Raw genomic sequence first — 20,585 nt, 5'->3', positions numbered from 1 at the left:
GGAATGCTAAACGGTTGTTGTATGCTTAATTGTTGTTATATTTAATATTACTTATGCATATGTTATATGTTAATTCATGTTTATATTATGCATATAAATAAATAATTAAAGTGAACATGTGATATGATAAAGTAATTGTAACACCCCGAAAACTTTTGTGCTTAATTTCTAATGTGATATCCTATTTATTCGGGCCCTGAGGTCGTTTAAACTCCTTAATATTTCGTAATTTTAAAGTTTTGTATGAATATCGTATTTTATATTTTAAATTTTGTATTTTATTTGATTAAATAATTCTTAAAACTTATTATTTTATTTTGTCGTAAGAAAAATCATATTATATTTTTTATTTAAATAAATTTAAGGAAAAATAGAGAAAATAGTGAAAAATTCCGTAGGAAGGATCATGCCCATGCAGCCAGTGTAGGACATGGTCCCATCCGCACGGGGCGCGAGGCGTGGTCTGCGTGCTAGTCCCATTGTGCGTAGACGGGTGCGGGTCCGTGTGCCCTGTGCGTGCACTGTTCGCACAGTAGGCCTGCACACTGTGGGGCCTGCGCTTATGGCAAGTTAGGTCGGTGCGCACAACAGGCTAAGCTTGCAACGAGCGGCTAGCTTGGGCGACGAGCGTTGCCTTGGGCAGTGTGCGCCGCTTCCTTGGGTGTTATTTGTTGCCTCTTTGGGTGGCAAGCTGCCGCTGACTTGAGCGGTAGACCGCCATTGCTTGGCTGACATGCCGCCATTGTTTGGGTGGTGTGCCTCTAATTTTTGCATCGCTGTCACGTTGTGTCATCCATCCATCGGTCACATCTGTCAGTTATTACATCTCATCTTTTCTATTGACTTTCTTTTTCCTCACCAGATTTTGCCACTTGGTTCAAATTCAACGGTCTCCATTTTTTATAAATAGGGACCCCTCCTTCACCATTTCCTCATCACTTCTATTTTTAGAGAGAGAGAGAGAGTGATCTAGAGAAAGAGAGAGAAGAGAAGAAGAAGAAAAGGCGTAGGAGCATTGAGGTTTTGGTAAGAAATTTAGTATTTACTTTAAATATCATAAGGAGCATTTCTATAATAAAATTAATGAACTTCAAATTTTTGATTTCATGGTTTATGTCTAAACGAAATAAATTTTACGTGATAATGCATGTTTTATGATCATATATGAACTTATTAATTTGTATGTGAAATTTAAATAATTTAATGCTTGAAATAAATGTTGATATGTGATGTAATTGACGGTGGAAAAATGATTAAACATGAAATGATATATAGGCATGAGAAATATGTATTCCTATTGGCATGCATAATTCATAAATTATTTTGTGATGTTTTTTATTTATGAAGGGTTTTTGTTTCTCGCCCATTCTGGTATGAAAAGACGTGAGAGGACTACTCCCTATGGATGACAGTGTACCATCTGACGAGAGTGTAGGAATCACCTTTGGTAAAGTATGGCTATGGCGATAGTTAATATGTATGATCACTGTGATTGGCACGACCATGGTAATAGATTGTGTCATGATTTGGCAAGCCATAAATTACTGTTATAAATGAAATGAATTGATCATTCCACATGGGTAGTCAGGAATCCGTATTACCCTCAGTAGATGGAAGTCAGAACAAATTTGCAAAGAATGACACGAAAAACAGTGCATATCATGATTTGTTTGATTTTCTCTATTTTCAGAATGAATATATTTAATTGATATGATATGACTATGATATGATGGGTTCAATGATTTCTTTAATAAAATAAATTAGTTTCATAATTTAATGAATGATCCTGACATGATTTTTGATGGTAAGAAATGATGATACTTTAAATTACCTTTAAAATCTTATGTAGGTGTCACCTTTGGCGAAGTACAGTCATGGCCATAGTTAACATGTAGGACCACTGTAGTTGGTACGGCCGTGGTCATAAATTGTGTCATGGCTTAGCAAGCTGTAAGTGTGCTGTTGGTTTTGTAAGCCGTAAATTGCTGTTATAAATTAAATGAATTAGTCATTTCACATGGGTAGTTAGAAATCTGTATTACTCTTTGTAGATGAAAGTCGGAATGACTTCCTGACTAATGACACGAAAAACAATACATATCGTGATTTGTTTTATTTTCTCTATTTTTAGCATGATATATTTGATTGACATAATATGACTGATATGATGGGTTCAATAATTTCTTTAACAAAAAAATTATTTTAATAATTTAATAAAGGACTCTGACATGACTCTTGATTGTAAAGAATGATGATACTTTAAATTTACTTCAAAATCTTATGATATTATTTAAATAATATTTTTCTTACTGAGTATATGAAAGTCACCCCTTTTCATGTCCCGTCTAGATGAGGAAGATAGTGAAGAACTGATCACTGACCTATCCCTTAAAGTTTTTGAGGATTTCGTGGATCCATAAACTTTTATGAGTGCTTGACTTGTCCCCTATTCTGATGAGTCCTTTTACATAATTATAGAAGCGGCCCTTTTTGTATTTTAATACTTTGTATTTTGTTGCCGCTTCTAGTCTCAATTATATGTGCAATTGGGAACTTATATATTTTGTAAGAGATTTGTAATAAATTGCTCCGCTGCATATACTTAATTATTATGCACTCATAATCTGTTTCTATATCTGGTACCCTTATGTTTTAATTAGCATTTGGAATGTCACAGTAATAAGGCATGATATTGTATTGTAAACATGAGAAATAGTATTTTATATTGGCATGCATGGTATTTAAATGATATGATTCGTTAGGCTTTTTATGTATGAGGGATTCTATTTCTCTCCCATCTAGTCTGAAAGTACATGAGAGGACCACTCCTTGTGGATGACATCGTACCCAATGACGAGAGTGGTTATGCAATGTGATTGTTGGGTCATCTTTGACAACGTACGACTGTGACTATAGTTTACATATTGGACCACTGTGGTTGGTACGGTTGTGATCATAGACCGTGATATGGTTTGGCAAGCTGTAAATATGTTGTAGTTTAGGAAGCCACAAATTGCTAAAATGATATAAAATGAATTGCTCATTCTACACTGGTAGTTGAGAATCGGTATTGCCCTTAGTAAATGGAAGTCGGAACAACTTTGTGCGAAGAATAAAATAAAACAAAAACATGACATGATGTCTTTGATTTTCTCTATTTAATCATGACATGATTGACATGACTTACATAAATGATATGATTGATATGATTTGATTTAAATATGACATGATTTGACATGATTGACTTGATATTGACATTTTTTTAAATAAAGTAAACTATTTTCATAATTATTAAAATGAACATTCGACATGAATTTCGATGGTAAGTAAATAAGATATTCTTTTTTAGTTTAATTACTTTTAAAATTTTTGTATTCTTATTTAAATACTATTTTCTTTATTGAGTATGTAGAACTCACCTATTTCCATGACTCCCCCTAGATGAGGACGATAGTGAGGAACATATCGTTGATCTACTTATTGAAGCCTTTGCGGATCTCGTGGATCTGTGTACCGTTTTGAGTGCATGTTTTGTTCCGCACTCTGATGAGTTCAACTTATATAGAGGCTTGTATTTAATTTTATTTCGCCTCAATATTGTAAGAGTTGGAACTCTATTATTATTTTGTAAGGGATTGTAATATTTTATTCTGTTGCATACAATTATCTTAAATTCACTCGTATCTGCTTCTGTATCTGGTATCCTTATATTTTAATTAGTATTTGAGATATCAGAAATAGTATCAGAGTAGTTACGCAGAATAATCCCTTACAATTGAGGCTATAGTTTAAAAGAACACTCTAGATACTTAGGATATTACCTTTCTTGAAAACTGGGCCACCAACTCGTGTCTTCCTTTTCTTTTGTAAGAATGACGTGAAGGAGACCTTCTATAGAAAGAACTGAGAGACCTAAGGCCTATTATACTTTGACTAGGGCCGAATTTATTGAGTTTTTCTGAGCCATTCAGGGTCTAAACGTAGTTATAGGCCAAAACCAAGCAAACCACTATCAACACCCTCTTGCCTTTGACTATCGCCTAACTGAGAGATCTATTTTCCACAACATAGCCAAGTTTAGGAGACTAAACCCACCTTACTTCGAAGGAGGCCTAACCTCTTAGCTGCAGAAGCTTGGATCCTACAAATATAGAAACATTTCTCTATCTTATACTTGATAGAACTATAAAAGGTACCCTTAGCATCCTTCATGCTAACCAGAGAAGTAAACACTAGTGGTAGTTTAAGAAAGATGTTTTACCTACCCCTACCACTTAGGAGGTTTTCATGGATGCTTTCTTTGAAAATTTCTTCCCTATTTATGTTCGAGAAAAGAAAGAAGAGGAATTTCAGGACCTTCACCAGAAAAATATAATGGTTGCCCAATATGTAGCTTGATTTATCTAACTATCTAGGTTTGCCCCTGTAATGGTCACTCTTGAGAGTCGTAAGACCAAAAATTTTTTAAAGGGCCTTTATGCTGATATTTACGACCAGGTCACGATGTTGAGACCTAGCTCTTATGCTGAGGTGTTAGAACATGCTCAATTGGTTGAAGATCTTATCTCGACCCGACACCAATGTATTGTCTGAGTTCATAGCAAACAATAGCAGCACCAACCCCAACAACCAAGAAGAAGATTGCCTGACCAGTTAGTAGCCATCCCGATAAGAGACCCCGAGTTGCCCCTCCTACTTTGCCTCCACCTATTGGACACTCTGCCTGACCTACCCAGCCATGTCAGCATAGTTGATGCTTTCGTAGTTATCAACCTTGTTGGTATTTAAACAACGCCTGCTACAAGTGTGGAAACACTTTCACTTCGTAAAAGACTGTCCCCAGTGACCGAGGACATAGTCAGAGCAGTAGCCCAGGGGCGTATTTACCATCTTAATGAGTCAGGTGCTCTCACTACTCCTATCATCATTTAGGGTATGTTTTCTGTCCATGACACCACAACTTGAGCTCTGATTAATACAGGTACTACCATCTTTTTTATTTTTTATTTTTTTTCTTATAAGCTAGATATTAAGCCTGAATTTTTGAATGAGGTATTAGCAGTAGAGACTCCCTCTAGAGGTCTATTAGAAGTCACCGTGTGTATAAAAATTATAAAATAAAAGTCTTAGGAGTAGAATTGTTAGTAGATCTTATACTCTTAAATTTTTTAGAATTTGATATCATCTTAAGTATTGATTGGTTAGAGAAATATAGAGCAATTATTAACTATGAAAGTAAAATTATTACTCTTCATTCATAAAAAAATGAAATAAAATTTTATGTATGAGTTTGTTTGCTATTTTCTTTGAATAAACAAGAATATAAATGTCGATCCCATAGTATTTACAATCTGTATGGTTTGTAACATTTGGGATGTCTTTCTGAAGGAACTACCTGGTCTACCTCCCCTACAGGAGATAGAATTGTCCATAGATCTACTTCTAGGAACTCAACCAATCTTAAAGCCTGTTTATCGCATGAGTCACCCCAAACTCGCCAAACTTGAGCGCTAACTCTCCGAACTTCTTAGGCAAAGATTCATTTGCCCCAGCCATTCTCCTTAGGGTGCCCTAATGTTATTTGTAAAGAAGAAGACAGTTCCCTCTGATTGTGTATTGACTGCAGAGAGCTCAATCGATTGACGAAAAAAATTAAGTATTATTTACCCCGTATTAATGATCTTTTTGATTAATTGTAAGGTGCTAAGGTTTTCTCAAAGATTGATCTCAAATCAAGGTACTATTAGTTGAGAGTAAAGGAAGAAGATATCCCCAAGATAACCTTTCGATGCTGATACGGTCAGTACGGGTTCAAAGTTATGCCATTTGGATTGACTAATGCCTCTACTACTTTCATGGATCTTATGAATAGGATTTTCCAGCATGCACTAGATCAATACATTATCGTATTCATTGATGACATCTTGGTGTACTCAGATGAGCCCTGAAGAACATGCGAACCATTTATCCTAAGTGTTGGGGACCCTCCACTGAAATTACTTGTATGCAAAATTTAGCAAATATTTGTTGATCTTTCCAAGGTTGAAATTGTGATTAATTAGAGCCGACCAACAAACATCGTTGAGGTAGTTTTTTTAGTTTGGTCAGTTACTATTGACGATTGATTGATGAATTCTCCAATATTGCAACTCTATTGACCCACCTCACCAGGAAAGATATAACATTTATATGGGATGATGAATGTGAAGAAAGTTTTGCTGAGTTGAAGTTTCGTCTCACCTCTGCCCCAGTGTTGATCTTTTTCGACAATACTGAGTGATTTCAGGTTTTCTATGATCCATCTCATATATGTTTGGGATGTGTCTTAATGCAGCATGGTCAAATAGTCACTTATGGATCCAAACAGCTGAAAGCCCATTAGCGTAACTAGCCCATGCACGACCTACAGTTGGCTACCATTGTATTTATCATGAAGATATGTCACCATTATCTGTATGGTCAGATGTTTAAAATTTACACTGACCATAAAAGTTTGAAATATATATTTTCTCAGAAAGAACTGAACATGAGGTAGAGCGGTGGATGGATCTCCTAAAAGATTATAACTACAAGATCCTCTACCACCCTAGTAAAGGTAATGTGGTTGGTGACACTTTAAGCCGAAAGGAGTCCGCTTTATTAGTCCAGATGATGGCCTCTAGTTGGAAGGTAGTTGATGTAATGCAGGTATTGTGCCTTACTCACTATAGCAATGGTGCCTACCTTGCCCAGATTTTGGCCTTGTTTGATCTTTTTATAAATATTTGAGAAACTTAGTCCATAATCTAGGTAAGTTTACTTCTGATGAATTTCTTAATTTCAGGTTCATCGATGATGGTTTGTGTCGAATCTGGGATCGTATTTCGGTCCCTACCATATTCAGAACAGATGTTTTCAAGGCTACCAATGCCTCTAAGTTATCCATTCACACTCGAAGGACTAAAATATATCGAGATTTGAGGCACCAATACTGGTGGTCTCGAATGAAGCAAGACATTGTTGATTATGTCTCCCGATGTGTTACTTGTCAATGAATTAAGGTTGAACACCAGAGACTCGACAATTTGTTACAAGGCCTCCCTATTCTAGAATAGAAGTGAGAGCATGTGACCATGGACTTTGTCACCCGTTTACCTAGAATCTGTTTTGGTCGTAACGCAATATGGGTCATTCTTGACAGGTTGGCCAAGATCGCCCATTTCCTGCCTATCAGAACAACAGATTTTACCAACGTGTTAGCTAGTCTCTATGTCGAGGAGATTATCCGACTCCACATCGTTCCCTCTTTTATTGTTTCAGATAGAGACCCCCGATTCACCTCCCATTTTTGGGATATTAGGGAGCCTTTGGTTTGAGATTGTATTTTAGTACTGCCTATCACCCTCAAACCGATGGTCAGTCTTAACGTACTATCCAAATGATTAAGGATATGTTGTGCACTTTCTGTGAATTTTCTTATAATAACAATTCTCATTCTAACATCAACATGGCTCCATATGAAGCCTTGTATAGTATGCCCTATCATATCCCCACTTACTAGAATAAAGTCAGAAACCAACGTTAGTTAAGACCGAACTACATTAAGGAGATCACTAAGAAAGATGCCATTATTCACTAGAACCTCACCATCGCTCAGAGCCGTCATAAGAGATATACTGACAACCGTAGAAGGCCACTGGAATTTGCTGTTGACGACCATGTTTTCCATAAGATCTTCCTTTACAAGGGTAAAATGCAGTTTGATAAGAAGGGAAAGCTCTCGATATATGAGAACCTTTTTTATCGTGGGACGTATCAACCCATGGCGTACTGTCTCGCTCTACCTCCAGAGTTTGCGGGTCCGAATGATGTTTTTAATGTCTCCATGTTATCACATTATTCCTCACCAAGAGATGCAAGTCCAAGCCGACATGACTTACGAGGAGTTTTCTGCAAAAATCCTTGATTAGATCGATGAAGTTCTGCTCAACAAGAGGATCCCAATGGTGAAGGTGCAGTGGCAACATCACACTCCGAAAGAGGTGACGTGGGAGCTGAGAAGTGAAATCTGAGAGAAGTTTCCTCATTTATTTGTAACAAATTTGAAGGACAAAATTTTTTAAAGGTGGGGAGGAATGCAACACCCTAAAAATCTTTACACTTAATTGTTGTGTAAAACCTCTAATTATTCGGGCTCTAAGACCATTAACTCTTGAATTTTTATGTTTTGATTTTTGCATAAAATCACATTTAAATTAATTTTCATATTTTTGTAAACTAACATATTTGTTATTTATTAAATTAAATAAATGTTTATTTATTTTAATTGTTTTATTAATTTTAAAAATTTCAGGAAAGGTGGAGAAGGAAAGCGATGGAAAAATCTGCGAGAAAATTTTCATGTCCGTGCAGGCCCAGCGAGCCGCGCACGTGCATGCACACGACCAACACAGGATGTGTGCTAGTGCGCACGTCCCATCTACGTGGGGCGTGAGGCGCGTAGTATGCGCACGTACATCGCTTGCAGATAGGCGTGAGGCATGCAATCTGTGCGCATCACATCGAGCGCAGATAGACGCGTGGCTCTGCGTGCTCTGTGCGCGCGCCTGCACGAAGCCGACTTGCACACATGGCAGGCTTGGGCTGCACACACTACCCTCAGGCAGGGCGTGCTGCCCCTTGGGCGGTGTACATCGCCCCTTAGGGGGCGTGTGCTGCTATACAGATGGCATGCCATTATCGTTTAAGGGTGTGCCCGTCCCTCGTCTGATGTGTTTTCATTTTTTGTAATGTCATTACATTGTTATCTTCGCATCAACCATCCATCAATCGTGTCTTTCAATTGTCATGTCACATTAAGTCACTTTTTTCCCTCCCTCTCTCCTCACAGGATTTCACCACTTATCGAAAATCTAACGGTCCCTATTTTCTATGAATAAGGACCCTTTTTCCACCATTTCTTCATTCTTCTATTCATCAAGAAATTCTAGAGAGAGAAAGAGAGAGCTAGAGTGAGAAGAGGAAGGAATAGAAAAAGAAGGATGTATGAAAAATTGTAACTTTCGGTAAGGAATTTAATATTTATCTTTACATTTTAAGGGGCATTTCTAGAACTAATTAATGGAATATTCACTAAAGGGTTACAACTTGCTTAATTATTGTTATAATTTAATATTATATCATAAACATGATAAATAGTTGTTGATGTTAGCATGCATGGTATTTAAATGACATAATTTGTTAGACTTTTTACCTCTGAGGGGTTTTGCTTCTCCTATATCTAGTTTGAAAAGATGTGAGACGAGAGCTCCCTATGTATGACGACGTACCTTCTGACGAGAGTGGCGCGATGTGATTGTAGGGGTCATATTTGGCGACGTACGACTATGACTATAGTTTACATATAGTAACACTATGGTTGGCACGACCGTGGTCATAGATTGTGTCATAGTTTGGCAAGCCATAGATGTGCTGTAGAGTCACAAGCTGTAAATTACTGAAATGATATGAAATGAATTAGTCATTCCACATGGGTAGTCGAGAATCCGTATTGTCCTCAGTAGATAAAAGTCAGAACGATTTTGCATGAAGAATAAAATAAGACAAAAGCATGACACGATTTGTTTGATTTTCTCTATTTAATCATGACATGATTAACATGATTGACATGAATAATATGATTGATATAATTTTATTTGAATATGACATGATTGACTTGATATTAGTGTTTTCTTTAAATAAAGTAAACTATTTTCAGAATTATTGAAATGGACCTCTGACACAAATTATGATAGTAAGTAAATAAGGTACCATTTTTGAGTTTAATTGCTTTTAAAATTTTAATTATGTTATTTAAATACTATTTTCCTTATTGAGTATGTGGAAGTCACCTTTTTCCATGACCTCCCCCCTCAGATAAGGACGATAGTGAGGAATTGATCATTGACCTACCTATTGAAGCCTTTGAGGATCCCGTGGATCCATGAACCGTTTCGAGTGCATATTTCGTTTTATACTCTGATGAGTCCAACTTATGTCGAGGCTTGTATTTAATTTTATTTCACCTCAATATTGTAACATTTAGATCTCTATTATTATTTTATAAGGGATTATAATATTTTATTTTACTACATATAATTATCTTAAATGCACTCGTATCTGTTTTTATATCTCGTACCCTTATATTTTAATTAGTATTTAGGATGCCACAGATAACACCCAATGTGGTCTCCTTCCAACTGATGGGGCAACGCTTCAACTTTTCGCTCACTCAGTTCTAAAACTCCTTGGGATTCTCTGACCATTTTCTCAAACACCCCTTTTGTGATTTTGATGAGCATTTCAACCTAGCCTCGGTTTATGAGGGGTTTTATGAGAACTTACCAGACACCTACGATCCCAGAAAATCCAAAAATCTCTATTTACAGGCACCAAGCATGAAGGGCATCCATCTCTTTCTAGCCTATTCCTTTTCATGCCGCAAGGACGCACCGAGCATTCTATCCAAAACGGAGCTCTATTTCCTATGGTGCATGGTGCACACGAGACGGGTGAACTTAGGCTTCTGGATGGCCACACAGTTCTTAAATGTCATCACCTTCCAGTGAGCACTAACCTTAGGTTATCACCAAGTTTGCTATTAGCCTCACTAGTTTTGACACCACAGATAATGACTTGCATATCACCTGCCTGCAAACACCCCGGACTTAGGTTCTCTCAATGCGATGGGTTTGTTGCTGCTCAAAGATGGCATCCTCTGCTTTCCACCTACAGGCCCACCTGTAGCAAAAGACCAATGCATATCTAGCAAAAAAAAAAAAAAAGCCATGAGATCCTCTAATTAACCCTCCTCCATAACTCGAACTCCAAGAATTCATGGACTGCGCCCTCCCCCAATTCTGTAAGTTGGGTGACCGTATGACCCTTCTCTAGCAATCAACTCAAGAATTGCCTGCAAAGGTTGATGCAATGATCAAGCTACCCGCCCAAACAGGGTGACCAACCAAGCAACCTAGCACTAAATGAACCTCTAGGGGAGTATTCTGTCCTATTTCTTTTCATTTTTTCCTTTTTTTTCTCTCTTATTTTTTATTACATTTTCATTCTATCTATTTTCTCACTTATTTACCGCATGCATTACATCACATAGGGGACAATGTGTCATTTAAGTGTGGGGAGCTTAGGTATGAGTTTAGGTACATGTTGCACCTTCAGATTTTAGGTTAGCCATAGTTTGACACTACCCTACATCTTTAATTGTGCCCAAATCATATACCTTGACACTTTCAGTGATTCTTACTCCAACCTTCTTCATAACTATTTCTATTACTTCAAAAACAATTCAAAAGTGATATCTCAAAAATCAAATTACAATTTATAAATATTTTCTTGGAATCATAACTGGTCTTTCATCCTTTCACACAAAGAACAATCATTTTTAATCATATATCCTAAACATGACTTGTCAGCAACAAAAATATGATTTTCTCTTGCTTTTAAGTGAATTTCAATTCCTAAGAAGAACCTCACTATAACCCATCTAGATCTGTATGTCTAGAATTATACGGTTCATGCATAAAAAATCCAGAGAGAAATAAAAAAAGGCACAAATAATCTTCTCCTTTAGTCACTTGAATTTTTGACTAGCTGATTAACCGGATGTGTTCATCACAAATATTTTTCCTCGCATCAAAAGGTTAGTGACAATTCAAGCCAAATGACCATGAGTAGTGGTAATAACTACTTGAATCTGTGACCAGCTGAGTAACCGGGTGCATTCATCACAAATGTTTGCTCTCGCATCAAAAAGTTGGTGGTAATTCAAGCAATTAGTGTTCAAAGTTAGACACAAATAAATTTATTGTTTTTAACATGAACCAATTGCATGAAATCCTTATTTCTAGGTGGGTTTGGTGGTCGTTCTGTTCGGTATTGGTTGTTTCTCTCAATGAAAAACTTTTGTGCTAAAAATTTTACAAAACTTTCGTTTTGTATTTGGACATTAGTTAAATCGTTGTTCATTTATATGGTTGTATGAAAATCTATTCTATGAAATCCTAGTTGATGGTTATTCTTCCAATTTGAAAATTTGAAATATATGATCAATGAGAATGGTTAGGTTAAAAGTAAAGAGTAGAAAATTGATGGTTTCCATTATGAAGTGCTTGAGGACAAACACAATATAAGTGTGGTGGAGTTTGATAGTGCATAAAAATATCATCTTCATTGTCCATCTTTAGGTACTTAATTGGAATAATTACTACGGATTTAAGTTATTCTATTCATTTTGATACATGATATAAGATAAAAGCAAAATCAGGAAAAACAGCATAAAGAGGGGCATAATTCGTAGAAAAGCTATCAGACCAAGAATAAGCCTTGCCCAAGGCTTAAGCCCAGCAAGAAGCAATAGACTCGAGTTCCTCTTCACTCGTGCCTCGGGCAAGGCTTAGAACATGATTTTAGAAAAATACGCGCTCTTGAGAAACTCAAACGAGAGAATCTTGCTACAACTAGAATTGACATAAAAAATCAAGAGGAAAATGATTTTAGAAAGTAAGCAAAATGCCGAAATCGTTGGAAAGAATTCCAAAAGGAAACCTAATCCTTCCTCTTTCCACTTAATCAAAAAGAAAACTTGGGTTGTAATTTATCATGAGTGGCTAGACACTTTTATTTTTTTCAGTTATAGATTTGGTGAACTCCAATTTGTAATTGTGTGACATAAACGCTTTTATTTATGGTTTTAGTTGAATGTCAGTACTTGTATACTTTTCTGCATATATGATCATTGTTGTTATTTAACCGTTTGAATAGGGCCCGTTAGATGAGTGATATGGCAGCATATTGTCAGTTGAAATATTTTAAATTCATAATTGTTTAAAATATTCTAGTACCTAGTGGCAATTTAGTATCTGACTAAAGGAAACCAAACAATCTACACGAGCGGATCACGCGGTTAAATTTGACGTCTAGAACTGGGTTATTATGATTTTTAATTTTGTAAGCAGATTAAATTCTAGAAACGTTTCCAAGATTGTCTATTAAAAAAAATCAACTAATGAACGTTTCTTAGTTGGTTTAAAATTAAGGAAGGATTGGTTGTCAAAATGTTTCTGACAACTATAATTGGTTTGTTATTCTATTTTTATTAAAATCGTATTATTGAATCAATGATCAATCACATAATTGGAGAAGAGATATTTTTTTAACTGAAAATAGTCGCATATCTGATTAGTTCTCTATTTATTTTTAAGCTTCTTTAATTTCTTAAAATAGGATATATGTTAGTAAAATTATATCCTTTCTGCTGTCTTTAGTTCAAAGAAAAGAAAAAAGCTACTCTGTTTTTATTTTTATCAGTTGGTCATAAGGAAAAAAGTAGTTCTCAGCTCCTTGAGGATTCAACCCTATTTACCACTACTGCAATTCTATATTATTGGTTGAATAGATGAATTGCATATTCCTGAGGACTCTTAGAATATACCAAGATGACATCAATAAAAATGATGATGTACTGATCTAGTGCATGCTTGAAAACTCTATTAATGAGATCCATAGAGGCAGTAGGGGCATTGGCCAACCTGAAGGGCATAACCCTAAACTAAAGTTGGTTGTATTTATAGCAGATTCCCATTTTAGGAATATCCTCGGCCCTTACCCTTAACTAGTGGTAGCCCAACCTTAGATCAATCTTAGAGAAGACAGATGCTCCTTGCAATTAGTCAAATAGATCGTCAATATGGTGCATAAGGTACTTAATGTTGATGGTAATGTGATTTAGCTCATAATAGTCAACACAAAGTCTGATAGTCCCATCATTCTTCTTTGCAAATAGAACTAGATCACCCCAAGGGGAATGACTTGGTCTGATGAACCTTTTCGCTCTCAAAGCTGCAATATGATGTCTAACTCCAAGCGCTTTATTCAGTCCATCTTGTAGTTAGGTTTGGAGATAGGTTGTGTTTTAGGGACTAAGTTGACGAAGAATTCAACTTCTCACTAGGAGGCAGACCCGGTAGCTCTGCCAAAAAATCATCCAGGAAGTCATAGATAATAGGGATCGTCTGAACTGATGACTCAGGATCCTTTCGCCTATGCATCACAGAGGTTATAAAATGACAAGCAATAGTTTCAAAATAATTCCTTTCATGTTGTTATAATTTTTATGAAATTTGCAAATACATTCAAAGAAACATTTATCTACGAAGCAAAAATTCCATTATGGCCTTAAGATTGTTTTTCTTTAGGAGAGCGTAGGGTTATAATTTTGTCATCGCAATGAATGATAGCTCGATAGTTTTCTAATCAATCCATTCCTAAAATTATCTTGAATCCAAAAAAGTCTAGAAATATTAGATTTACAGCTAACTCCTTACCAGAAACATTCACACTATAATTTTTATACATAACATGAGCTTCCAAAAGTCCTCTAAAGAGTGTGTTTACTACTAAAATTTGTCCTAATAGTTCTAGTTTGATTCCTAAATTTGTTGCAAATCTACATGACATGAAAGAATAGGTAGCACTAGTATCAATCAAGGCACAAGTGGTAGAATTGTAAATAGAAAGTGTACGCTGAATGATGGCCGATGTAGTTATGGCACTAGGCTCGTCTAGATGGAAGACTCTTCATTGAGCTATGGCCTTACAACATCTCGGGGCTTTTAGTGCCAATTCCTCACAAAGTGTTACGTGCTCTCGCACCTTTAGCATGAGTTATTCAAACAATGGCAGGGCTTGTCACCATGATCTCGCCCACAATGGCTAGGCAGGCTGAAAAGGTTTTCCAATAGGTGGGGGCAAAGCAGTAGCAGGTATTATACGGGGTCTCTTATCAACACGGTCAGGGTCAGGCTAAGTTATCTTCCTCTTGTGTTACTGTTGAACACGTATGTTGGTAATACACTAATGTCGAACCGAAATGAGTTCTTCAGCCAACTAGGCATGCTCAAGAACTTCGACATAGGTGTTGAGCTTCAGTATGGCTATGCGATCAAAGATATCTAAAATAAGACCCTTAAAGAATTTTTTTGTCTTCCAGCTCTAAGAAGTAACCATCATAGGAGCAAACTAAGACAACTGAACAAACTTAGCCAAATATTAGTTAATGATCATGTTTCCTTAATACAGGCCTTGGAATTCCTCCTCCTTTTTTCTCTCGAATAGAAACTAGAAAGAAGTTTTCAAGAAAAACATCTATGAAAACATCCCAAGTGGTAGAGGTTGGCAAGATATCTATTTTAAACCGCCGCCAATGCTCAACTTCACCAGTAAACATGAAACCTGCTAAAGGGACCTTCTGCTCTTCAATTCGGTTTAAAATATGAATATACAAAAGTAAAGAATCTCTTTAATAATTACAAAAAGTGTCATCAGAGTGTGAACAAAATAAAGTACTCGTAATCATCCTAATGATCTAAAAAGGGATCTAAACAACCTTCAATGGGAAACCCAGCAAGCAGATCATCACTTCCATCATTTGAAGAGGGCATGAATTGCAGTGAATTCCACATAACTCAGTAAGGAAGTATTTAAACTATATCACTAAGGTTTACAAAGGTGATTAAATTTTAATTTAAAATGTCATTCTCAAATAAATAACTTACCTTAGAAAACCCTCAAAGTATAGAGAGACAGAAAACCTTAAGAGATAATAGTTAAACGGACTTTCATTCTTTACTTTTCATATTCTATATTTATTCAGAACATACACGTGTCTAAAACCCTATAAGGGATCTGGTCCAAGACCCATTTTACCCAGACTTGACCCTCAGGTCATTCCCTTGAACCAAGACTTAGTAGAATAATCCTCTTCACCATTGCTAAGGTAAGGCAAATGGCCAAACCCACATGCATTTTGAATTATCTTGTTTTTATGCACCATGCTCAACATTTCATATTTCATATTCAAATAAACAATAATCAATCACCATAGAGATTCATGCACCAAAATCATTCAGCAATTAAATTATCTTTCTAGAAAAACTCACTTAAAATGTAAGAGAAAATACCAAGAGAATCTCTTATAGTAACCATAGTTTGATTGTCTTTTGAAAAGAAAGCTTTTTAGTAGTCTTTGAGAATTCCTACCCCTTTTTTTTGTTTTTTTTCTCTCTCTAGACTTCTCTTTCTCTCTCTAAATTTTCTTAGAAAATGTGGAAGATGGAAATGAAAATGAAGAAAAATAAAGAGAAGAGCCTCTTTAAATAGCCCTAGAAGAGACCTTGGATGCTCGCCACGTGGCATCCATCAGTGAGGACACTTTATAGGAAGAGAGACGGGTGGCCGGTGATGAAATGGCTAATGAGACAAGTCAACACAATAGCCGAGGCAAAATGACTGTGCGACAAGGGCTGTTCTCGCGGCATGGCGTGCTTATGTCTAAAATGCTCGGCCAGGCACTAGCATGTATGCTAGCGCACACAGTGTGCGCATAATGTGCGCGCATAACTTGCGAACAATGTCGTTGGTACATACAACCTGTACGATGTGATCGCACACACAGTGCCTCCCCGCATGCGTTTGTGGACACGCAGACATCTGGGCCATGAGCTCGTGGGCAGTTTTCCTGTAGGCCTAGGGGATTTTTTTCACCCGATTTTTGTTTTCTAATTTTTCTTCAAAAATTTCATTTTTTTTCCCGAAAATACTTTTAAACAAAAATAAATTTAAAAATAAAGAAACTAAGGATAAAAATTAAAATAATAAAACTAGTTTAAAGCAAAATACCGATGAAAATTAAATGGCCATGAGCCACAAAATAATAAAGTTGTAACATCATGTTTAAGTGCAAAAATTTTAGGGTTACAGAAAGCATGTCTATGGGAAGCCTTGTGGGAGAAATTGCCTACAGGTATGCGTGCAAGCCTGTAAGCTTGCACACATGCAGAACAGTGTCGCACGCACTCACGAGGGCCAAAAACTACCAGATATAGTGCGTGCATGCTGTGCTGCTGCAACCGCTACCACATGGCATACATCCACGCCATGCCCCACCGACCAATCGACCATTAAGGCTAATCAATAGCCAAAAATGTTTACATGTGATTCAACTAATCACATGGGTTCCTCTTTGGGTATTTAAAGCTCAAACATCCTCTTTTTTTCTTCATTTCTTCCTTTCTCTTCTTCTTCTTCAACCAACAGAATAGAGAAGAGTTTGACAACACCTGAGAGCTTCAAGTCTTCTTCCTCCACCGTGAAGTCCTGCTGTGGCATTCTTCCTTAACCACATGGTAAGTCCCCTTATCTCCTATTTCTGACTCTTTTTTTTTACTTACGGTGCCACAGACCTCACCCTTAAGCTTTTTTTCTTCCTTAAAACTGTAGAAAACCTTCTGTAAATCCTACAAAAAATCGCAAGCACCTTCACTCCCTTTGGAACTCAAGAGCTTAACAATAAGAGATAAGGGTTTTAGTTTTTCTATTCACCCTCCTAATGAGTTTTCTAGGCTTCTGAATGTTAACAAAAAATCAAAATGCATGTTTTGGTTTTGATTTATTTCATGCATGAAATTGTTGTTATTTGAATCTTGTTAATATCAAATGTTTGAGGAAATGGGAGGGTTTATTTAAAAGTTTAGTGTTGAAATTGATCATGCATGTTTAATAAGGTTATGAACGTTTGAAAGGGACTAATTTGTATGGTAAATTAGTTTCATAATTGGTTTTAGGCACCAAGGTGCCAAAATTTGTTTCGGCTCACAGCTGTGCTGCGATAGCGCACGAGGGGCACTGGCCCTAGCATGCCTAGGTGCTAAGACATGGTTCCCAGCACGCTGCGTGCGTGCAGTGGTAGCACACTGAGCGGGCCTGCTGCTTGTGCATGTATGAGCATGTCGCCATGCGTGCGCGTGCGTGTGACTTGGCAAATGTGCCTACACGCTGAGAAGATTGTGCGCGTGCGAGGTGAGGGGCTAGCATGCGCAACATGCAGTGCTGCATTGCCCATGTGAGCACGCGTGCGTATGCGCATAGTACACACGATGGCATGTCCCCACACACTTAAGTGCACGCGAGATAGTATGCCTAGGGCGCGCCACTCATGTAGCATGTCGTGCTACGCAGCTTGCTTGGCATGTCCGTGTGTTAAGCAAGCCGAGCAGGCTTGGCCCTTGGCCTCACCCTTTTGGTGAAGGCCAAGAGGCGTGGCCCAATTAGGACTTGGCTCGAGAGGGAAACGCAACGACTCGACCTGGGTTTATGGGCCTCTAAATGAGCTGGGTCCGATTGTGTGGACCCCCAAGTGGGCCAAGTGATGTGCGATCCCCCATTGGGTTTGGGTTAGGCCCAACAGACGCCCACTAGGTTTGAGTCGGGTTGGTTAGTGGACCCCTATCGAGTTCATGTCAGGTATGTTGTGCCCTTCTTGGGCCGAGCTAGTTGATGGACCCCTACTAGGTCAAGTTTGGTCAAGGGACCCTTATCGAGTCTAGGTTTGTTTAATGGGCCCTGGTTGGATCCAGTTCTAACTAGTAGACCCTTGTTGGTCCCGGTTCAATGGCTTAGGGCCTTTATAGGCCAAAATGATTGGGAAATAGGGTAGTTCAAGAATTGGGAGACAGTAAGTTTTTAAGACTAGTTTGATGGACGCAATGGGTTAAAATAAATGCTATGAACTATAAATTAGACCGTGATTCTGTAACTACTTAGAAAAAATGATACGATTGAAATCCGTTTGACCGATATCATTGAAAGATGACTGGTTATGACTGTTATTGATTGTTGATGAACCGCTCCTTGTGAATGGTACTAGCATTCCCTCTGACGAGAGTGAATTGCAACTGATTATAAGGGTCACTGTGGTAAAATATTGTCATGGTCCTAGTCTCTAACTGTATTACTGTATATCGAACTAATCTATTTCCCATTCACAGTGGCAATCAAGAATTCCATTTGCCCTCTATTGATATAGGTTAAAAAAGTTTACACAAAGATCTATAGACACTATAATGAAACCGAATAACTGGATTGCATAGTTAAGACTTTTGTTTGACCATCTATGTTTTAGATAGCTTTTTGGTATCGGTTATGTTTCTTACTGTTTCGTCTCGCCATGCCATATTTTAAATAGTTTTACTTATACTAAATATGTTTCTCATTGTCTCTTCATAGTGCTTATGATTTGAGGCATGTACTTTAAATAAAATTTCAACAAATAAAAACATTGGTTTTTAGCAGTATTTTAAAAGAACTAAATAATATGATAAAATTGCAATGATGGTAAGTATCATCGACTATAGGGGTGACGACACTTTTCTTTAAAATAAATATAACTTTTGAAACTTTACTAGTGTAGTTTAAATATTATTTTTTTTACTAAGTTTTATGGAACACACCCAAATCCATTTTCCATCAGACGGTGTGGAAAGTGAAGAATCGCTCTCTGAGCTGCCCTTTAAAACTTTTTTGGATCCGTTCATGGACCAGTAGTGGATATTTGAGTGCATATGGATGGTTGTACTATAATGAACAATTATTTTGTAATGAAAGAAGTGACTAGAACAATGTTTGTATTTATTTTATTAGCCAACTTCTTGGCCTCTTATGCATAGGAACATCATATTTTATATGGGATGAATTTTTCTTCTGCTGTATAATTCTTTTATGCACTCATATTTGTTATGTTGTCGGACACTGTTACCCTATCGGGTATTGGGATGTCACATTAGGAATAGTTCTATTCTTTTTCTTTATAATTCCATTTTGTTGTAGTTATCTTAGAATTATTAAAGAGTAATGAATTTTATTAGATTCATAAAAATCATGGAATTCTTTGGAAGTTAATTCACCTTTTCTATCAGTTCTCTTTGCAACTTCTTTTTGAATGCTTTCCAAGTAGACATGTATCATACAATTGATTAGGATGGTTGATCAAAAACATCCCTTTCACCATCTTTTATTCTCCCATTGCCTTAAGCCTGCCAAAATTCAGATGGCCAACTCTCATATGCCAACACCATGTTTCATCTTCCACACTAACCTTCAAGCATGTTGCTTCAATAGTCTTAAGATTCAAGACAAACATTTTATTCTTTGATATATGCACCTTAGTAATGAAATTAGTATTTTGATCTCTAAGCCAAAGATAACAATATTTCATGTGAATTTCACATCTCTTTTTAAGAAGTTGTCCCAAACTCAAAATATTACTTCTCAGCTTTGGCACATGATAAACATTAGTAATGAGTACATGCCCACTATTTTTAAAAGAAATTAGAATTGTTCATCACTATTGAATTTAAACTTTTGAAGAGTCTCCAAAAGAAACATTACCATTGATCTTCTCATCAAGCTTCACAATGTTTTCTTTGTAGCCACAGATGTGATTGCTTGCTCCATTATCCAAGTACCACGAATTATGGTTATTAATATCTCCATGTTTACATTTTAATAACAAAGTTGTTTCCTCCTCATCTTGTTAATCATTAACAAAATTGATTTGTTCCTCCATTTCGTTTGAAGTGTTAAGACATTCCCAAGTAAATGGTCATATCTGTGATAGTTGTAACATTCAACATTGGACTTGTTAGAATTTTAATAGTTACCTTTCCTCTTCCTTTTCCTCTTCCATGACCTCTACTTGATTGTTAGATATTTTCTTC

This window comes from Carica papaya, chromosome 4 (genome assembly GCF_054855325.1).
Source record: "Carica papaya isolate Zhongbai chromosome 4, ASM5485532v1, whole genome shotgun sequence".
Lineage (NCBI taxonomy): Eukaryota > Viridiplantae > Streptophyta > Magnoliopsida > Brassicales > Caricaceae > Carica > Carica papaya.
Note: the sequence above shows the minus strand (reverse complement) of the source record.